The sequence below is a fragment of the Carassius auratus genome, chromosome 15 (assembly GCF_003368295.1).
Source record: "Carassius auratus strain Wakin chromosome 15, ASM336829v1, whole genome shotgun sequence".
Lineage (NCBI taxonomy): Eukaryota > Metazoa > Chordata > Actinopteri > Cypriniformes > Cyprinidae > Carassius > Carassius auratus.
Genome location: NC_039257.1, coordinates 5,116,151 through 5,138,689, shown reverse-complemented (window position 1 = coordinate 5,138,689; position 22,539 = coordinate 5,116,151). Strand labels below are relative to the sequence as shown.

Sequence of the window (22,539 nt, the reverse complement as noted above, 5' to 3'; positions counted from 1 at the left end):
TAAGAACTGGACTATATCAGTTCTGCCAGATGTAAGCTCACAAGCTTTGTGATCTATTGAAACAGAACTTTCAACTAACCAGAACCAGGAAAAACTCATTTTTAAGGGGTTCCCTGTCGATAACATCAGAGGCCGCCTTGTTTTCTTGTGCTTTTCATTGTGCCAATGCTCTAAATTGGATTTGTGTATGCGTGGCCTCTCTTACCTAAACTATTCATCTTTTGCGTGTGTGTGTGCAGACTATTATTGTTTCATTTCCCATTTTTTATGATGTTCCGAATTCAAATTTAGTTTTCTGTTGTGGAGAGTCTTTCCCAAACTAGCCAGCACAGATGCAGGTTGAAAAGCAGTGGGTACTGTATGTAGTCTAAAAGTGAAAAATTCCCAGTTTCTCCAGTATGTGTCTTTTTAAGTAGGACAGAGAAATTGATGGCCCAGTGCTGCTAGGTGACCTACATACACTGGCTTGGACAAAATAGACTCCTGAGCACACCACACACACACACACACACACACACACACAAAGCAGGGGGTGTGGAAGTCAGTAGAGCCTGACTGAACTCACATCTTCACAGATGCTTATGTGTTCAGAGTGACACACATATGCAAATAAGCTGAGATAATGTGTAAGTGATGTCCAGTGCCATAATAATACAACCTGGAGCCAGGGCTCATCCAGAAAAATCATTCTTTCTACCATTCTAATTTAACCATTTTCTAGTAGAGATAGATCACTGTGTTTGGCTAATCGAGTAGCTGTAAAACTGTCACATTAAAATAAAATAAACATAAAATGTAACTTTAGGTTTATTTATAAATATATTAGTCAGTATAAAAACCATTTTAAAAACCATATTAAACTTACTGAATGTCCCCATAAAGCAGAGGTCACCAACCTTTTTAAGCCCAAGATCCCTGACCTTAGCTTTTATGAAAGACAAGATCTACCCATTGAAGAATTGATAGAAAAAAAGACATCACAGATTGTACTTCCAAATTGAGGCCTTTTATTTAGTATTTTAATTAGTGATGCACCGATCAAACTGGCCTTAAGCGTAAATCCAGTATCTGTAGCCATTTGAAATTAGAGGCAACCACTGCATTTTAATGTCGATCCAAACAAAGATCCTACACACGTTGCAACATACCTTCAAGAAACAAAAACAGAAGGTCTGAATGAGATTTATAATCACTCTCTGACAGCAGATTCTGCTTATGAACCAGCCACGATGTAGCGTTTCCTTGGATACCGCTGTAAACAAAGCAGAGCTGCGCTTTCTGTGGATGGAAGAGAAGAAAATGCCATTGCCACCGAAACTTTTCTCAAAACAGTTTCCTTCAGTTATACAATAAAATGTAATGCATTATAATATATATATATATATATATATATATATATATATATATATATATATATATATATATATATATACATATACACTTTTTGCGGACTGGGGGGGTTGTGTCAAGGTGCCATTCTGTGTCAGGGACAATTTAACCATCAGCAGCATATCTCTTCAGAGCAGTCAACAACCTTTATTGCTCATCAGCTTCTCTCTGTTCTCTCTTTCACCTTCACTCCTGTATCTCATTCTCCATGTAATATCCTGATGCCGCGTTCACCCAGGTGCCCAGCTCAAGGACAATGACTTTTACCACCATGACTCAAAATACCCAATAGAGGAGTGTGGTAATGAGATCCATCGGTTTAATTGTTACGGAGTTGGCGCTTGTTTTGGAGAGAGTTTGGAACGGCTAATTAGTCAAAATGATTGAGATCCGGAGGTCCGCGTGAGGGAGGAGATAGATAAGGTGAAAAGTGCTGAATGCATTTTTCAATGGCAGATAAACGAAGAGCACTTTCGCGCTAGCTCTGCTGAGAAATACAGACTCCTACACGACCGCTCCGAGGGCCCAAAGCCTAACCTTTGACCACCACACCTGAGAACAGATGCGTGTTTACTTTTGTTTCGTATCAATCGAGATTTAAACCTTGGGTTTAACAGATGTTACCGAATCTCTGTGGCGCACACGATGACCCAGAGAGAAACCTCAATATCGCTCGATACCGACATAAAGACCACCTGTAGTAGAGAGTATAATTAGGCACCCTGATGCAATCATTTTCCAGTGAGATGGATCAGTTTTATTTCACTCTGAAGGGTAAACACCGGAGCCTGGCGCCAACTCCCACCACTGGCATTTACGGCAACAAACGCTGCATTATCAAATACATTTTTTTTTTAAATCTCTCTCTCCTTAATTCGTCATGCCAATTGCTTCCTTTGAGAAATTCCTATCATGGCCCTCGCCTTGATGTGTCTGCTGTAATTAAGGCTCAAATTGTTTTGATGCAAGTGTAATCACATTAGCCTGTTTGCAGGGGAGAGGGGTGAAATTGGACTTGTTGCTCCAGCGCCTGTGAAAAAGGCAGCAGACTGCGTGGAGTTTATGGATTATGAAAGAAAGAACTGTCAGAAAGCATCGAGCTCAAAGCGCCGTCCCATATGGCTCTTCATTACCGGCCCTGTCAGAGCCAGTGGAACCGCCACAAACACAATGAAAGCCTAATTCGCATAGTTAAAGATGAGAATGGGATAAATGTAGGAGGATGATTGCGAAAAGATGGCTCAATCGTTTGCAAGGGAATAGATATTTTGGTTTAGTTTTGTCGACTTGTTTGTTTATTTGTTTGTTTTTTAGTCCCCGTTTTTTTTATGTTGACAATCAGTTTATGCTTAAACTAAATAATAATTTGTGTAAGTGTCCACAGCACAATCAAACTGAAATGAATTAGTTTCATTTATATTAGTCACAGAAAAAATTGTCAAAGATAGCAATATGTTGTAATGACTCAACTCCTCAGGCAGAGTCGAGTGAAAGACCAGATGGTACGCGATATGTAGGAGTTCAGAGCGATATTTCAATAAATATTCACATTAAATTCTAACATTGTTAATATCTTACATCCTTGTAATTCTTTTGTTTTCTGGTAATTGCAAAGAAACTGTACAAGCTGTGTACTTTATTCCCTTGGCCCTTTTTTCCTGTCTTTTTATTTACCTTTTGATCTTATTGTCTGTAGACATTTAATATGTTTTCATCTTTTATTACATACCAAGCAGAACAGGTTTTTATTGAATTGAGCTTAATCATTTGTAACATTAACCGTCTATATGTCGATCGTTCTATCATTTTATCTATCACTCTTTCAATCATTCTATCTATGTCTGTCTTTCATCAGATCCCATAACATTATTTATCAAGGACGGTTGAAGCTCATCAAGTTGAATTGTTTGTATTACTAAAATTAAATATCAAACTCACAGGTCAGTGTTGCTTTTTGAGATATTCAATAAAAAGATCTTTGACTTACAGGCTCAAAATCTGAAACATGGATTTCCTATCTTATTAGGTTTTCAGTGTTTTCCTAGGAAAGATATCTTGGGTCTCACCCCAGATTTTGGTGGCGATACATTTGCTGAGATGAAAGACTGCTGATTTATAGTGCTCCTTTAGAAGATACAGGGGGGTCATAAAGGCACTTGCACATAAAAAGTTAAGTTCCAACTTGGTTTTGAGTTGGTCAGTTATCTTTTACTTTTTACTTGTGATATACGATTTTACTCACTTGATTCAATAGAAATAATTGAATGAAAGGTTTGGGTTCATAAAAAAGCCAGTCTCTCTCCCTCCCCCCTCTTTCTCTCTCTCTGAGCTGTGCTCCACATTTGGTGTAGATGTACCCTGCTGACTGTGCACATATCGCACCTCTCCATTCATCCGTCTTCTGTAATGAGGGAGGAAGGACTCAGATCATTAGCCATTAGGGAGGAATGGCTGCTTCTGAAGTGGCTGGTATTTTAGTTAGGTGGCTTTTGGAGAGCCTAATGTTGACATTAATCTTCAATGCCACTTGTGAGGATACGGCAGTGACCTTATTGTTTTTTTGTTCGTTTTTTAAGCCAAAGATAGGGCACCCTATCATAGGTTCACTTCCCATATCTTTCAGACAGATGCGATGGCAAAATCATCTTGTAACATCAGTGTTTTCCTACCATTTTGTTTTACTGAATGTACTCCATAGCCCCATCAGGAAGGCTGAAATTCTTAATTGAAACCAAAGCAGTAATGTGTTCCTTAATTTTGAACCATATATTTATTGTTTTATCAATTAAAACTTAAGAAACTTATTTTCTTGTTAAATTATTGCTCAAAAAGTGGGCTCTTTTTTATTTAAAACCAGTTACACTTGGTCTTTGTCATTTATATAATGAAAAACCTTCATGCAATTGTATTTATGGCTTCAGTGTCCAAATACATTTTGGACCATATGCTAATCACCAAAACGTATGCATATAATTTTGTTTTATTAAAACAACTGAATGTGTTAAGCTATGCATTTTGTTTATACAGGTATTTTTTGTGTTACTATGAATATATTTTGTTTAAAAACATATATACAGTCACCGGCCACTTTATTAGGTACACCTGTTCAATTGCTTGGTAACACAAATTGCTAATCAGCCAATCACATTGCAGAAACTCAATCCATTTAGGCATCTAGATTGCTGAAGTTCAAACTGAGCATCAGAATGGGGAAGAAAGGGGATTTAAGTGACTTTGAATGTAGATTGGTTGTTGGTGCCAGACAGACTGGTCTGAGTATTAAAAAAAACTGGTGATCTACTGGGATTTTGAAACACAACCATGTCTAGAGTTTACAGAAAATGGTCAAAAAAAGAGAAAATATCCAGTGAGTGGCAATTTTATGGACCACAATGTCTTGTTGATGTCAGAGGTCAGAGGAGAATGGACAGACTGGTTAGAGATGACAGAACAGCAACAGTAACTCAAATAACCACTCATTACAACCAAGTTATGCAGAATTCCATCTCTGAACGAACAACACATCGAACCCTGAAGTAGATGGGCTACAGCAGCAGAAAAACGGGAAACTGAGGCTACAATTCGCACAGGCTCACTAAAATTGGACAATAGAAGATTGGAAAAACGTTGTCTGGTCTGATGAGTCTCGATTTCTGCTGCGACATCCAAATGGTAGGGTCAGAATTCGGCCATAAAGAACATGAAAACTTGGATTCATCCTGCCTTGTCTCAACGGTTCAGGCTGGTGGTGTAATGGTGTGGGGGATATTTTCTTGGCACACTTTGGGCCCCTTAATATCAAGTGAGCATCCTTTAAGTGCCACATCCTACCTGAGTATTGTTGCTGACCATGTCCATCCCTTTATAACTATAGTGTACCCATCTACTGATTGCTACTTTCAGCAGGATAATGCTCAAATCTTCTCAGACTGGTTTTTTGAACATGACAATGAGTTCACTTTCCTCAAATGGCCTCCACAGTCACCAGATCTCAATCCAATAGAGCAGATTTGGGATGTGGTGGAACTGGAGATTCGTATCATGGATGTGCAGACGACAACTCTGCAGCAACTGCGTGATGCTATCATGTCAGTATGGACCAAAATCTCTGAGGAATGTTTCCTGAGGAATGTTTCTAAGGGAGTCCAACCCGGTACTAGCCAGGTGTACCTAATAAAGTGGCCAGTGAGTGTATATATATTTTTTTCCTCCTAAAACTGCTGAAGTCCCCCCTGCTGTACAGGTTGGGAATCACTGTTATACAGTACACATTAAAGGCCTGCGTGTTTATTGCTAATAGAACTTGTTCCTTAAAATGCCAGTGGCAGGTGCATTAGTTTGCCCTGCTAGTTCTTTAGTATTGTGGCTTAGTTTATCGCTGCACCCTTGAGATCTATCTACCACCGCTCCTCACACACACTCTGGAGTAAAAGATTAATAAAGCGTCAGCAGTAGTGCTCAGCTTCAAAAAGTTTTAGTTTTATACACTTCTCTCTTTTCCCCCCAAATTCTCTTTTAGCTCCTCTCCGTTTTCTCCGAAAGCCATACGTCTCTCCCAAGTCATTATAATGTAGTGGGGTGGCTGGAGCTACAATCGATTACGCTGTCTAGTCTCATTTAGTTTACAAGAGTTCCAAGTTCCAGAGAGCTTACCGAGAGGCTATTTTTCTCCATGCCCGTCTTCTTTTTGATTAAGCGGATGTGTAAATAAGGCCGCAAACTCCCATCGATGCATGCCAATCTATTTATTGACTCGTAAGGATTATTCTCTTCACTCCCCATGGGTGTCTTCAGGCCGAAGAATTGAGCTACTCACAGCACATGTGAGCGCACGGGACAGCCAACTGTCTGCCAGGCAGAAAAAATGAAACTCATTGACAGATGTTCTTGTGGTGCTTTCTGCTCTCATTATTAATAGATGAGAAAGGGGCCCCATTTATCAGAGTGGGGAGAAATGAATTGACATTGGCTTTGATTTTATTGCTGTAACTTGTCTGGGCACATCGCAATTCTTTTTCCTTTTTCGCTTCCAGGGCAGCGTTTTGATAGCAAGATCATATTGGGAAAAGCACCCAAATAAACAAGCAAAAAAAAAAAAAAACTCTCTCCAAATGCACAAAGAGATATATGCATGCAGACACACATGCAGACATATGCTAACTTATGTAGCAGAATGTTGCCCTGTCACTTTCCTACTGTGGCAGCCACCCACCCGTAACAGACGGATCTGCTGATGTCACTGGCCTGGTCTTTATGCCTGCAAACAGTGTTTAAAAAGCAGTTTAGCATTTATTACAGGGCGAGATGCAGAAAGCATGCTGTGCAGCTGTGTCATAAGTTTCCTTTCTTACTGGTGTGAGGAAACTAAATGTAGCTGAAACTGAAACAGATTTTATTTTGGGTCGTGTATTATTTTCATTTATTGGTGGCTACTCTACAGCAGTGACTTAAAATAAAGTAAATGCCTGCCTTTAGCATAATTGCAATGGCCATTGTATAGATATCAATTGTCATTATTCCAAGATTGTACTGTATATATATATATGTGTGTGTGTGTGTGTGTGTGTGTGTATGTAGGTTTATATATTTGTATTACATGTTATATTATATATTTAATATATAAACAACATATTTTATGTATATAAATGCATGTCTTTGTATTTATATATACATAATAAATATACACCGTACACACTCATATCTTATGTTAACAAAAACTTTTATTTTGGATGCAATTAATCATTCATTTTTCCCCCAGTAATAACAGATAACTGGCAATCAAACAAAAATGTTGTGGTAAAAATTTATTGAGACAAAAGTCTCAACTGGTTGAAAGATGACAAAAAAAATGTGTTAATCAAAAAAGAACAAAAGAAATTATGGAATAGAGCTGGAATAGAATTTGCATCCATGTGAGAGCCATAGTTTAGCATGTTGAGTTATGCATGCAAATAAAAGTTTTCCAATAAGTTTTTGAGGTTCTGTATTTTTGCGGCACACAGGACTTTTGTTTATTCTTTATAAGTGTTGTGGTTGTTTTAGCGTCGCCCATCCTGAACTCATCTTGTGGTCATATATTATTCAGCATACCATCGTACGAAACTCATTTTGCATGTGCGCGCATGCAAGTGTGTCTGTGAATTCATGAGAACGTCCATAGGCATGCTATTTCCCCCACCGTTTAATATGCAACACGCAATCTATTTACCATCACTGGTCTCTGGAAAGGATCCGAGGTGGCCGTAATAATATCTGATTCGGTTGTGTACCTCTTCCCTTTAAATACACCGAACTGCTTCAGGCACCCTCGGCTTTTTAAGCAAAGGTCAGAGAAAGGCTCATTGATTTAGCATTTTAATTTTATTTGTGCTGGGCTCCGAGGGGGACTGGCATTCAGTGTGGCAGTGGCTCTTTGTTTTGTAAGAGGCTGTGAATGTCTGGGTGTCTGTTGAGACCCGGCCTGCTTCGCTCTGGCTAATAAGTGTGAGATGGCAGCCAGACGCCTCCGTAATAGCCACTAACACTTATTATCCTCCCCTAGATTGGAAATCCATGTGTTGTCATTGAGGGATCTCAAGACAAGTTAAGCGGAAAAAATAGATGCGTTTCTTTTTTCTCTCTCTCTCTCTCTCAAGCATCCCGCTTCAAAACAGATGTGCGTGTCGTGTTGTAGGAGCACTGCGTTGGTGTAGGTGGGCTGTAAGGCAGAAGTGGTTTCCAATGTAAGGAAATGGCCTGTTCAGAGTGGTTAAGTCACTAACTGAGCGAGATAATGCCTTGGGGTGTTTGAGGCGGAAAAATGTGACGTCTCCTCTGCCAGCACAGAGGCAGCTGTTGTTTTGCATTGTTCCTGTCCTCTCCTTCGCTTGACTTTGCAGAAGATGCAGAGAAGGGCCCACGGTATCGGCACTCCTTCATTAAGAGATCCTGTTAGCAGCGTTGGTCTTGTCATTAGGAGCACTCAAGGTTTTTGATTTGCTGCCGTTTCCACTGCTCAGTCGAGAGCTCAGTCTGCCGATAGCGCCCTGAACTCTGACAAAAGCGGTGTGTGGGATCGTTACCTGTTCTTACCGTCTACACTTAGTTAGAGATTGTGGTTGGCAGTTTTGGTTCTTTTGATAATCTGAAAATTCTGGAAATGAAAATTTAAAATGGCAATGCTAGTAAAATATATCGCTCAAGATTGACCAGTATTAATTTATTATTCTTTTTTTTATTTTCATTTAATTATATTATCTGTTTTACAATACTGACCTACTGTGTATTCAATAATGTTGCAATATATAAGCAATATCAAAAAGATAGAGAGGGTTTTAATACTTTTTGCTGAAACGTCTGCTTTCTTTCTTTCTCTATATCTGTCTCTCTCTCTCTCTCAACAGTTATTTGTTGCTTTTTTCTCTTTTTGTTTTGAACCTATCCCTTAATTGCGAAAGTTACATTAAAAAAAAGGTACATTTAACCCCACTCCTTGGGTGATCTAACTTGCAGTTATGTTGGGTTGGATGAAACACTGTAGAAAACACGGACTCTAGAAAACTTGTCACACATTTGCAGTATTTTGTTACTCATCATCATTTATTTATTTGACAAAATGTAATTTTTATTTTACAATCCTCTACTGAAACCTTGGTAATTGAATCGCTATTGGCTAGTAAAGTACACTCTTAACATTAGTGTCAGTCAGTCAAGCATTAAAATAATCAAGTATTATTTATTAATAGAACTTTACGAATTAGAAATAAACTTGATGACCGTGTTTGAATGCATATTAGTCATTTTAACTGAACATTTTAACTAGACTGGTGGTGTTGCTTTTTTGGTCGTTCAGGATTTCTGTAAAAAAAAAAAAAAAACTCACAAAAATACTGATAAGATAATAATGATATGAATTCTACTAATAAGAACTATACAACGCACCAAGGATTACTAAGGATTAATGAGCTGCTGGATTCATGAATATTAATCAGGTTGTGTGAGTTTGCTCGAAATGATTTGCTGAAATCAAAACAGGGACGATAATAGATGAGCTCCAGCCAATGAGATTGCCGTTTGCGCATTAGCTCCGCCCACTACCAAAAAACCCGGCAGTTCTTAAAAGCTGTAAATTCTAAAGGAAAATACAACAAAGAATATTGTTTACATGAAGCACATCAATTATTTTTCTATGTCTCTATCGCTCTCTCTCTCTCTTACTCTCTCTCTGCGTGTGTGAGAGAAAATTCAATGGCAAGGCATGCATGCGTCTTCACACTAGAGTTTACGGTACGTCAAATACAGGTGCATTTCACATCCATTCAGATGAACAACAGCACAGATCGCTTGACGAGTAAAACTCTGAAGCACTCAGTCAAAGTGTTTCGGCGAGTGAACATATATCTGTGCTAAATTTATACTTAGTCTCTTAACTCACACACTGGCAAGTAAAATCTGAGAATTTATTCAGAGTGAAGATTTGGTCCCATATGTGAGATATTTACTCGCAATGTAGAGGGTTGTTTTAATATATACCAATCTTGATTAACCCCACTTTTTTAAAATAAAAATAGCTTTGTTACACTGTAAAAAAAAAAAAAAGAAAAAATGTTTTAATTATTGGAGCATGTTTCGAAGAAAAAACTATTTCAGACTTTCTACTTTCTAATTTCACATTGAATGTGTTACTTGTTATTTCTTTGTAATTGTTTGTAAAATGTACATATTGTAAATAATAGTGTACATATTAAATTATTAAGAGAACCTGCTTTTTCGGATGATGCCGGTCCTGTAACATCATTTGTAACTCAGTTGTGAAAATTCAGATTTTAAAGTTCTTGTTAAATCTGACCCTAGTGTCTTCTATATTCATTTGTGCACTTTTGAGTGTTGAGAATTTTGGGATTGATAGTAGATTTGTCAATTGGCATGGAAATGTCAGTTTCAGGTGTTTCCTGCTGGGGTGCAGGTACTGTAACCCGCTCCCCCTCCCCCTGTAGCCGTCAGGCCTCCCGAACCACCCAGTGCGTGCCAGCTCCCTCCCGGCTGCTGAGAAATTGCTCCTGACAGCTGATTTGTTGGTTGTCAGAACTGGTCGCTGTGTGGCTGATAAGGGCGCAGAGGCCCGAGATGGAAAACTAACTGCCTCTCATGATTTCAAAGGCAGCCCCATCAGCCTGGGGCCTGCAGACACATGTAAATGTCTCTGGGCTGAAATCACCAGGGATGTTTCCTCCATGTGCGGGGCTGATCTTTAAAGAGTTAGTCTGCGCTTAGCATGCAACGTCTGGCCATGTTGAAAAGCATTGCAAATGCCACCTTTTAAATGTTTTATTTCAGACTCATTGTTTGCATGCAGTTATTGTTGGCCCGACTGTACAAAACATAGCTTTATTATGAATCCTGCTGTGTCCTTTTTATCAAAGAACAAAGGAACTGTAAATGAACAGAGGACACCAGGCAGCAGCAATCAAGCCCTGTGACTAATCAGGCTTGTGCAAAATTCACAATCTATAAATAGACTTTTTTTGATTCATGAGTTTCAGTTGAATTAAATTGAAAGTCTGTCTGCCTGTCTATCTATCTATACATCTACATATATCTTTCTGTCATTCTATCAATTTATAGAACATTCTATTGAAATTCTGTGTTAACTCAATTTAAATCAAGTTGAAATTTAGGTTTGGAATCATAGAGGTATACAATTCAGTTGAATTCAGTTCAGACCATTCAAATCTTTTCTGATTAGCTGAAACTGAGGGCCTACTTGACAGTATTTAATAATATGAATAAGGCTCTGAGTCGACTAGCTCATCTATCAAATGAAGTACTTCTACTGTACAACCAGCTACATTCATTCACCCCCAGATCTGGGCTAGGAAAGGTGGAGCAGAGCAGTCAGGGGAGTGGAGCAATGGGAGGACCTGCTCCAGCCTGCAGCGAATCATCAGGTCTGATCAGTCATAGGAAGCTCTAATAGGCTTGTACAGGAAGCCATTGCGAGCGAAGAGGTCACTAGGTAATTGGCTGTGAATCCTGTTCCAGCATCCTCCCATGGGGCGGCTGCTCCTATAACTCACTTCCTGTCAATGATGTCAACCCTCGGAGCTGCTTAAGCCCAGGCTGAAGGGTCGATGAGGGGCTACTGGCCGTCTTCCAACTCTAGAGAAGATGACAGTGTGGCAATGACCATAGATCACCCTTTCAGCCTGTACATACAATAATTGCCCTTAATTACCTCATGCCCCAATACAAAGCCCTCATGCGGTTCCAGCGTAGCTAATTCCCCATCAGTCAGTACAGCTACGGCGTTCTGTTGACTCTTAACAACACGCCATCCAACTCTGTGTTTACCCTAGCAGGGTGAGGAGTGTGGATTCTACTGTGTCATGGAGTCAGGGAGCAGATAATTCATCCAGTGTTTTCTTCCCCAAACACAACAAACTGTACGTATAATCACCGAGAGTTCACACGGCACTGGACGAGAGGCCACCGCTTGTTTATCCCATGCCCTCTTATCATCCCTCCCGCCTCTTCATCTGCTCTTATCACGGCTGGTGTTGAGAGGGGCTACATGGCTTCCTGTTTTGGGTTTGCTGTCAACCTCTTCGACCTGTTGACCCCAGGACTTATCTCTCACTTTCTTAAAAGCCAAAAGCCTCGTCTAAAAGCAGCAGGGCAAGTACTCTATTTTTGTTCATTTTGTTTCTGTTACTTTAGGGCTTGTAAACCACAGCACATTAAGTGTGAGTGTGGTTGTATGAGGGGGGATTTTATTATTATTATTATTATTATTACATTTTAAAGTTTTATTTGGTCATGGTGTGAGAAAAAGAAAGTATCTTGTAGTCAGTTACAAATGTTTTGTTATATCTATTGCATTATTCAAATTTATATAAAATTACTTGCATACACCTCTTGTATAATGAGGTGCAATGCTTGCTATAATGAGCATGTTTTTCATTTCTGTATTAAATAGACTTTTAATATATTATTAGTAACATTGCAAATTATCTTTGGAAAATGATGATATAAATTACTATGTTATAAGTAATAGCATCATTACAAATATTGTGACAAAACTGCATATATATACACCCACATGTATTAAAGTTGTAAGGATTTTTTTTTTCTTTTTATTTCATGTTTACACCACATGACATTTCATTAAATGTAAACTTTAGTTGAAAATAGCAAGCATCTACTGGGCATTTGTCACTTGATTAAAATTCATGATCGAAGCTGATTAGAGCTTATAATATGTCCCTCCTTGGTTTCAGATCTTTTTTTGCCCCCTGGTCGTGTTTATATGAGCATGTGTCAAAATATCAGTATTCTGTTCGCATACATTGATATCTAGTTTGAGACTCCATCTCAGTGCGTTTATGCATTTTTTTTTAATCACTGGATTTTCCCCATTCCTCATGGATTGTGTGGCTCTGTTGTGCTCTGTGAGGTTAAAATGGATCCTCAGTAGAGGCACTTAGGAATGAGGAAAAATAGCGTGTCACGTATTGAAAAACTCGCAAAGAAACATCAAATATTTGGTAATGGAATTCAGATGCTGGCTGGCTCTACAAATCCCATTAAAACAGCTTTGAGCTTCCTCCATCTCTGAGGAGCAGACTCAAAGCTATTTTAATAGTGCCCAGGACTTCATCATTTTAACAGCAAAAGAGTTCCTGCTCTGTACTAGATACATAATTTGCATGGCATTAGGACCAGATAAAACGAAGATTGCTGCACGACTCAATGGCTCATTTATGCCTTCTTCATATGATAATAGCAATCAACAGATATTTGTTGCTTTTTTCCTGTTCATTTAACTGCTTCTGTGTTGGTTCACTTCAATCATGAGCTGTCCCCCCCCCCCCCTTCCCTTGTTTTCTCTCTCCCATCCTATCCCTCTTCACAGGATTCGGCTTTGTAACTTTCGAGAACGAGGATGTGGTGGAAAAGGTCTGCGAGATTCATTTTCACGAAATCAATAATAAAATGGTGAGTTGCTTTCACCTCTTTGCAATTTTTCAATTCGGGGGCCGGGATTAATATTTGATGCTGGAAGCAGAATGGGTGCTTATAATGGGCAGGGTACAGTGAGGGTGACAGGGCTGCTGGGTGCATGTGTGCGTGGGCGGGGGGTGTCATCCCTATCCCAGCCTGCTTTCAAGTGGATGAGGAGTCACTGGTGTGCACTGGCCACAAACCATGAAATTGTGTCTTGGATCCCTGTCTGCCAGGCTGGGAGTAAAGTCCTGTCTCTCTTGCCCCGTTGCAATTCCCTCATCCAGGGAAGACTGGGAAAGGATCTGGCAGTCATTCTGGGGGCTTGTTAAAAGTGTGTGGTGCAAAAGATTGAAAGAAGATTTAAAAATCAAAGCCTGGGTGCCTCTTGCATCTGGGCACCTGATGCCCTGTCCTGCGATTTTATGTTTGCTGCTACAGTTCGTATTAGATTTCTCCATGTCTTGCCAAGCTTTTGAGAATGAAAGACAGCAGAGGGACACGGTTCCTAACCTTGAGGCTTCTGCAGGCGAGCCACAGATGCAGCTCGCAGTGATCGTGAAGAATCACGAAATGAGGACAACCCCGGTGTCATTCTACATGACAGCCAGTTAGCAAGATTTTTAATGAAGGTCAGCGCTGTCAGTTAAGTTCAGTTACTTATACTTACAAACCACTGAGAACCATGAGCCTCCAGGAGTTTTCCATGAGATCCAGCTCAGTACTGATTTGTGGCGTTGATGATCAGCGTTGGGGAGTTAACTAGCCAAATGTGGCTATGTTGATTCATTAGCATCACAGTAGCTCATTTGTTACCAAAACTGTTTGTTTTGTGTTTGTTTGTTTGTCTATCAATTCTTGATTGAATTCGATTCAAATTAATTTGGGTACATTTCAGTTATGTCAATTTTGCTTATTAAATATAAAAAATAAATCTTTCTTTAATGCTGGAAAATTATACAGGACATTGATTTAAACAAATTAAAAACAGTAACTTTTTTTTTTTTTTTGCTGTTCATTAAAGAACAGACTCTAGAATCACTTGTTTTGTAATCAGACTTCGTGTTTTTTTTTTTTTATTTTTATTTTTTATATAGTGTTTACGGTAGTCTTTTTTTTATATGACCCTAATTGAGAGATAAATGTTTTTTTTATATTTCAAAATTCTGTCCACAGTTTAAAGTACTATAGTAATAGTAGTTTCAATTGCAGTTTCCAAATAGCTTTTCCAACCTTGCTGATGACACCGTGTATCCCAGTATTCCATTCTAAACATGACAACACTATGAGACCAGCCTCTCCTGTCTCTCCATTGATTTTTGTATGATATTGCATCAAATGTTCTCATTATTCAGTGAGCGTCTAGAGAAAGCCTAGATTTCTTTTCTTCTTTTAACATGTTTCCCCCAGCGTCTCATAACAGGAACCTCGCTGTTGATCAACTGGCTGGCTTAAATTGGGCCATTGGAGAATTACTTGCATGGCTAATATCAGTCAAGAAGGTTTAAGAAAAAGATAAATGCGGCGAAGGGAAAACATTTACTTAAAATGACAGCTTTGTCATGGTCTCTCAGTTCAGATCATTTCTCAGATGATGCGCATGGAACGAAAGGCTTAAAAATCAAGAAAAAGGTCAAGGCGTGTTGGGCAGAAACCCGTGCTTCCTTTTGCTCTCTTTTGCTCTTCTTACTGATTTCAATTGCCATCATCAAGTTGCTTTTGCCAACAAGATCAAAGTGGTCTCTGAAGCCTCGTCTGCTAGCAGGCCTGTGTGCATATTTGACTTGCTAATTCGACCATGGTAATATTGTTATTATCATGAATATTTTGTACAGCGGCCGTAATGATCTCCCTCTGCTTGTGGAAATGCCAGCTTTGTACGTCGACTTCCTGCTTGGTGAGCCGCCATCTTCAGAGGCACCATCTGTGACCCTCGACCCCAGGCTGTGGAGCAGAGAGCGAGCCAGGCTCAGTAGCTGTTTATAGAGAGGCTCTGTTGACCCAGTAAGGCCACTCTCGAGCTGCCAGGGCCCTGAATATCCATAAATGACCCTAAATGGTTCCAGGAACTGGAAAGCTGGACCGGTGGAGGTCTCAACAGACCCCAGGCTTACTGATCAGCTCATTTGATATTTGGCCTGGAAATGCAGCCAGACATTATACATTCAGAAGACATTTCCTTGATCCACATGCTTGGAGACAGGAATGTAGCATCCAGCAGGCAGGTTCGATCCCACACAAAGAGGTTCTGATGGATCGAGAGTACCTTGAAGTGAACTCTTTAGAGATCAATTTGAAATGTAATTCCACTTCAGAAGTAAATCATTTAGCGAACTGAACAGATATTATCGCTTGATTATTTTATCAATGAAAACAATTAAACTAAAGCACAGCGCGATTAGTTCCAGATTGAGCAGATATGGTTGGGAATCACTATTAATAGACAGACCCTAATGGTTGTTTTGACTATTTTCCATCCCTTTCGAACAGCACGATCAAAATCATAATATCCTGTTACGTCTGTGTGGGAGCTTATTTCTGAAGTCCCATTTCAAACATTCTCTGTTTTATCAGGAATTCCAGAGACTTTTATCCCCCACTGTGCTGTATGTCATGAAGGAATACTGTGTGAACGTGAGCCGACTGTGTTGGATAAGTGGTTGAAATCACCTGGAAAGCTATAAAGCGCCGGGATGACTTCAGCACTGTCTCTGCAGTTTGTCCATTGGACAATGCCTTCAGAAGAGGCACTGGAGCTGAAAGGAAAGTTTGGAGTCTATAGTTTCTACTGTAGTTAGAGGGGTCATTATGGGTCATTCCTGTCATGTGGCAACTTTTCAACTTCAAACATCACAGAATTGTAATACTAATTTGAGGTTATATTATATACATATTTTTATAGATGGAAAAATGAATTCCAATCGCTAAAAATATTATTAAATATCCATATACTGTGTGTGTGTGTGTGTGTGTATACACACACACACATACATAAAAACACACACACTTCTTTTATTGGGATTTAAAAGTTGACTTCATAGTGGAAATGACCTTTACCGTGGCAAATGCTAACAGCCAACGTATAATATACTAATGAAAGCACTCCCATTTAAAACCCTTAAAACTAAAAATAAACAAGTACCCAGTCTCACTAATCGACTTGTGGGAGGTTGGAGCATTGTGACCCACAGCTGAGTGAGGGAGCATTCAATAGCGTGCTAATTTTAGGTCCCAGCCAGGAAGTGTTATTTATAGTCTGGTGGCTGTTTGGCACCATGGAAGAAGTGACTGTATCCTGACCCCATGCAAACCCTCTCTCTGGGAGTTCTCATGGACATATGACTGCACATGTTATCTCGCGCTCTCTTTTTGATTCTCTATCACTGCCTCACTCTCTCCCTCTGGGAATCATGTATGGACTGTTGGGTTGGGCGGATAGACGATGCCATCATCCATCGCCGATGGGCTAATAGACATCGCGATGTTGAGCCTGAAGATATTGTCCGATGCCAATTTTGTAGACATCACCCAACCCTAATGGACTGCATAAGTCATCTCTCATCACATCATATTCAGGAACGAATCCTTTCCTTCAGCCGCCTGTTATTAAGCGATCAAGTACTCTGTCAATACCCTCCTTGCCCTTAAAGTAAAGCGCACTGCTGCACCAGACCCATGAGTCCCTGCAGCAGAATGATGTGAATTCTGTGTTCATGTCCTCTCTGGCAGTGCCCTTGCCTCCTGCCGGCAGTGTGGAGGTTGTTGCTCTCATTTCTGTTACCGTTCCCACCACTCCTCTCTCAGTGTGCCCCGGCTGCCCAGCCAGGATTGCCGCCTGCCCACAGCGAGCCGGGCCATTAGCATGTATGATAAGTGCAGAGTGTGTCAGCAGGCCAATTTAGTGTCTGCCTTGCTGTGCTGAGGCCCCGGCCTGCGCTATCATTGCAAGATAATCTACCACTGTGAGGAGAGAAGAGGGAAAAAAGTGTCACTTCAGGATGGGAGAAAATGACTCCTATTTTCCCCGCCCTCTTCTTTTTTTTGGCCTGAAGGCTCGGATGCTCTCTGAAGCTTTCTTCAAGATGTGGCGCAAACAGCGGTGACCGTGCAGAGTTAGTGTGCTTCCATGCCTGCTTCATTTAGCAGCCGCGTACCAAGTTTCAACGCGTGTCTGTTTATTTGTCGGACTCTCTAATCACCCAGATCTGTTTAGGCCTTTTTATCTAATAGATGTTTATTGTCGCTCTGTGCGCAGTGACTATAGATGTATTTACACACTCCTGCCACAGTATCTTAAGAGTAGGTTGGGCTAATGGAAGGGGATTGTGATATTTGAAAAGATTACAGTAATTCAGCCAGTTGTAATGGAGCGGGCTGTTTCCGGAGAGCTCTCCGAGATCTGGAAATGTCACAACAAAGAAAGGAGGAGATTCAGCACATTCGCTGCTTAAATAGAAGGGAGGATGAAATCAGAGAAAAAAGGGTGCGAGTGTGTGTGTGTGGGTGGGGGCATGTTTTTGTGACATATCAGGACACAACTTTGTATAATGACATGGGTATGACACAGGTATTACAAGGATAGGGTGTCTTATGAGGACATAACCCATGTCCCCATTTTTCAAAATGCTTATAAATCATACAGAATGAGTTTTTTTAGAAAGTAAAAATTCACAAAGTTTCCTGTGAGGGTTAGGGTTAGGGGTAGGGTTGGTGAAGGGCGATAGAATATACAATTTCTACATTATAAAAACCATTACGCCTCTGGGATGTCCCCACTTTTCACAAAAACAAACGTGTGTGTGTGTGTGTGTGTGTGTTCGCATATAGATAAAGATAATAAGAAAGCAGAGCGACAGGTGTCATTCCACGGAAATGTTGTTTTGTTTACTCATTAAAATATTCATAACAGTGTCTTAAACAATGAATAACTCAAGTTTTACTGTGTTGTTATATCATCAAAAATCCAGAAGCTTTTTTTTTTTCTCCCATCATTTATTGGAACTTTTTAATTGATCTTGTCAAATACAACACTGTTAGGGAATGTCATGCAGTTGAAGGGAGGTAGGGGTGAAAACACACTACGATGGAAAAAAGTAGGTATTGTTTGGTAGATGCAGGATCAGAATCATTGTGTAAGGTTGCGTTTCACTCTTTAAATTACACCAGAGCAAAGTCGTTATTCTGAGTCTTCGGTTTTTTCCCCTTCTTTATCTGTATGTGCTTACCAGAGTTCTCACTTTAACACGTTGTTAAAACAGACATTCAGTTTGGGAGGCATAAATAGCCTCTGACAGGCTTTCTTTTTTTTTTTTTTTGGCGAATATAGATTTCTGTGTCAGATGGAATAGCTGTAAGTGTATCAATAATGTACAGGAGCCCCAAGTCTCCAATGTAATTTAATTCAAGTTGCGATGAATTATGCCTTAGTGTTAAGCCGAGAGTTCTGGTGCCTCTGGGCAAAAGAGCAGGGGGTTGTTTTCTTTTTTCTCTCCCCCTTTCCTCTCATGTCTGTTGTATCTCTGGGAACTGTACAAACAAGATGCCGCATACGGTGTGACCTCTTGCGCAGTGATGTAACAGGAGTTCACTGAGAAAACCGTGATAACATTTTAATATTCTGTATTCGATGTGAGACAGGCAGACACACACACATACTGTACTGGGCCTGTTAGAGACAGCTTGAGGTTTGAAATGTGTATATCTACTTGAGAACAGTTGCTTCCACATTCAATGTAAATATGTGTTAGCTTCCCCTGTGCGTGCCGTATGCTGCAAAAATCACACATTCCCATTCTTACAGGGCCAGCAAACATAAAAACATATGCACAATTATATTGAAAATCTTTCAAATGCTGTTTACAAAAAAAAAAAGATTAAACTAATTTTTAATTTAAAAAGTGCAAATGTTGATCTTTAACCATATGTATTCATGAATTATGTAAAGATACAGAATTCAACTCAACATAATGGTTGAGTAAGTTAATCGGATATTGGTTCTTTAAACCACTGATGGATTCAGTTTGGAAACATTAAATTAAAACTATGTTGTTCCTATAGCATTGAGAAGCCTCTTCTTTTGACCTGCTTTATTTGCTGTCGGGACATGAAAAGTGTTTTTCAAGCTCAATATCAGAGATGAAAAATGGATGTCTGAAAAAGGGGGGTCCAGTCAATTTGCCTCTCTGTCTGGCTTTATGAACGATCTCAAGTGGTACGGAGGGTGGAAATAAGACTGATTCCTCAGGCAGCCCACCTCAGATATACAGCAGGCGCAGGGAATTCTAACTCCATCATTGTGACAATCTCAGTGCGGCAGGGCTCATGAAGGTGTCCCTGTTTCGCAGGTCTCTGCCTGTTAAGAATGCATATTTATTTGTTTGGTTAAGTGCCTTTCATGTCAGGCATTATGTGATCCCAAACTCTGGAGAGTAAGGCAGGCTTTTTGCAGTTCTGCAGTTCTGAAAGTAGAAAAGAGTTGGAGTGAATGAATCAGCTTTCTGATTCACTTCTTCTTTATTCTCCCTGTCAGAGGAGAATGCTTTTTTCTCTCACTCTCACTGAAAGAGAAGCAAATCTGCTTTAAGGAGCAAAATTTAACCGTCTTGTGTTTTGTCATTCTTTCTTTCTTTTCACAGTGGATTATTCAAAGTGAACATTTTCAGATTATTGATTCTCTTTGTCTGCCACACATGCTTGTCTATTATTGCAATATGATTATGCTAATTCTGATTTTCATTTAAATTGCAGAAAGTTCATTTTCAGGATTTATCTCAATCAGGAACATTGCCTTTTCTATTTATTATTATTTATTTTTTTATTATTTTTTATGAGGAAACTAGTATCAATCCTGGATTACTCAATGCTCTGACAAAGAAAATGCTCCAGCCAACAAATGAATAAAATAAAATTATTTAAAAAATATATTATTATTATTATTATTATTGTGTTTTAAATTATATTATAACTTGAATAGTGGTATATATTTTATGCATGTATATATCTTTTTAGTGATGCTTCTGATCTACATTTATGAAATATTGGCTTGTGTGTCTGGTATCCCAGCAGTCATCAGCCTGTGCTGATTCTTTGTGAAATCACTCCCTTTTCAAAGTCAAAACTGGTGGCTGAAGTTTTTAGTGTGAGTGACATTTCTTTTCACAAGGTCAGGGCAGCAGATTAGCAGATTGGATCTAATCTATCCCTAACCAGCCGGCTAATAAGCTGCGTGTGTGTTCTCTGGAGCTGATCGATCCTGTCTCACACCTCTCGCCCGCTCACACCGGCTCTGCCAGGGACACAGACACTAATGGCCACATTTGCTCCAGCCCACCGGTACCGTGTACCCGCTCATGATTTCCCGACAATTAGCAAGGCGAGTGGAAGCACCCTGTTCTCATCTCTGCTGTCATCCTTTCCAGCCTGGACTTCCACTTAACCTGCTCTCTGGGGTGAACAATAGATGAGAGATATTATGGAGTTTTGATTGCATTCACACACACATAAACACCTTGAAGTCTCTGTTGGGCTCCGTGTGGCGGTGTGGTCATTAGACAGGTGGCAGGGCTAAATGAACAAATAAAACGTTTGCTAACACTTAGCCTTCATTAATTAGTCATTATACAAATAATTCTAAACATTATATAATTAAGCAGTGAGTAACAAGAGACGTTATTATGAATTTAGATGTGGCAAAAGTACTTTGCACAACATGCACAGACATCCCAGCAACCATTTCTGTATTTACTATGTATTTACTAAGTTGCTTATTGCTTTTATAAAAAAAAACAAGAACACAAATTTACATGAAAACTTTATTTTATTAAGCCAATTTTAGTGTCATCCTTCCATTAGAAGATGTACCCCCTGAAATATAACTAAAGTTATATTCAGTTCACTCTAGAAAGCTAAAAAATTCAGACATTCATATGCATTCAAGTATGAATATAAATAGAAATATTTGAATACTTATATTTTACTTACAGTAGATTATCTGTTGAGTATTATATTATTTAATATTGAATTTGTAAAAATATATATATATTTATATATAAAATATTTGTATAAAAATGTATTTTGTAATTATTTTTAATACTTTATTAAATTCATATTTGAATTATTTTTTCATTTCAATTTAAGTCCCACATTAACAGCACCATGCAACTTTTCATATGCAAAAGTTCATGATGCCTTGATATTTCACACAAAGAGGGCTTCATTTCATTTTGAGGTTTTCAGTTGGTCTTTGTTTCAAAGTCAATGCCCCGATTTGGTCCAAAGTGTAGACATCCCCAACAGTTGTCCCTCCTGTCCTTTCCTCCTCTCGTCGTCTTTCTCCCCCTGTGCAGGCGTGATAACGGAGCTGCCCTGTGCTCTCAGGTCATTAGCCACGGGCCTTCGTAGTTTCATTAACAAGGGTAGGGAGCTCATCATTGGCCTACCTCAACTGACGAGGGTAATTAGTTAAGTAATAATGTGAAGCCGTAGTCATGGCTCTTAAATGCCCAATGATGACAGTCAGATTGGAAGCCAGTCTTTCCTTGCCTATTAGCAACACACAGAGATTGCAGGCCTCATCACTGAAACCACACACTGACATAATTACACGCATCACACTTACACACACACACGCGCGCTCTCTCTTTAGTGCCAGCGCCTAATGAAGGCATGTTGTATTTGGAGAAGTCCTGAGGACCTGAATACTGATTGCGAGTGCTTGTTGGTTTATGTGCTCATTTTTGGAAAAGAGACCACAGTGTTTGCATTGCGACGTCTGAAGTTTGTTAGCCTGCTCAAAGCGTGAAAATACAGCTTTCTTTTAGTGCATTTGTTGACATATAAGGTCATTTGAGAGAATGGAGGCGTTATCTTGAACAGATATCTGGATTTCCTTTATCTTTAGGTGATGAAATTCGAGGATATTTTCTCTTGCCGTTAACATCAAGGTCAACATACTGTCATACAGTCACCTAGCTTGATGTGATGCATGCTGGGTGGATTAATTAATTTAGAAGAGCTCTGCCAGTTTTCCGAAGGTATTAATTTATTAATTTTGAATATTTCGGGCTTTGCCAATTAAAATGGACCATAAGATTATGCACATCACGTATGTGTCTGGAAGATCTGATGTGTTAGAACAGCTGGGATAGTGGAAAAGAAATAGACAAATTTAGG

General features: G+C 39.4%; 1 pseudogene; it reads left to right on the top strand.

The window, feature by feature from the left end:
- LOC113114809 (RNA-binding protein Musashi homolog 2-like) overlaps positions 1-22,539 on the top strand; it is a 244,357-nt pseudogene that overhangs the window by 170,753 nt on the left and 51,065 nt on the right.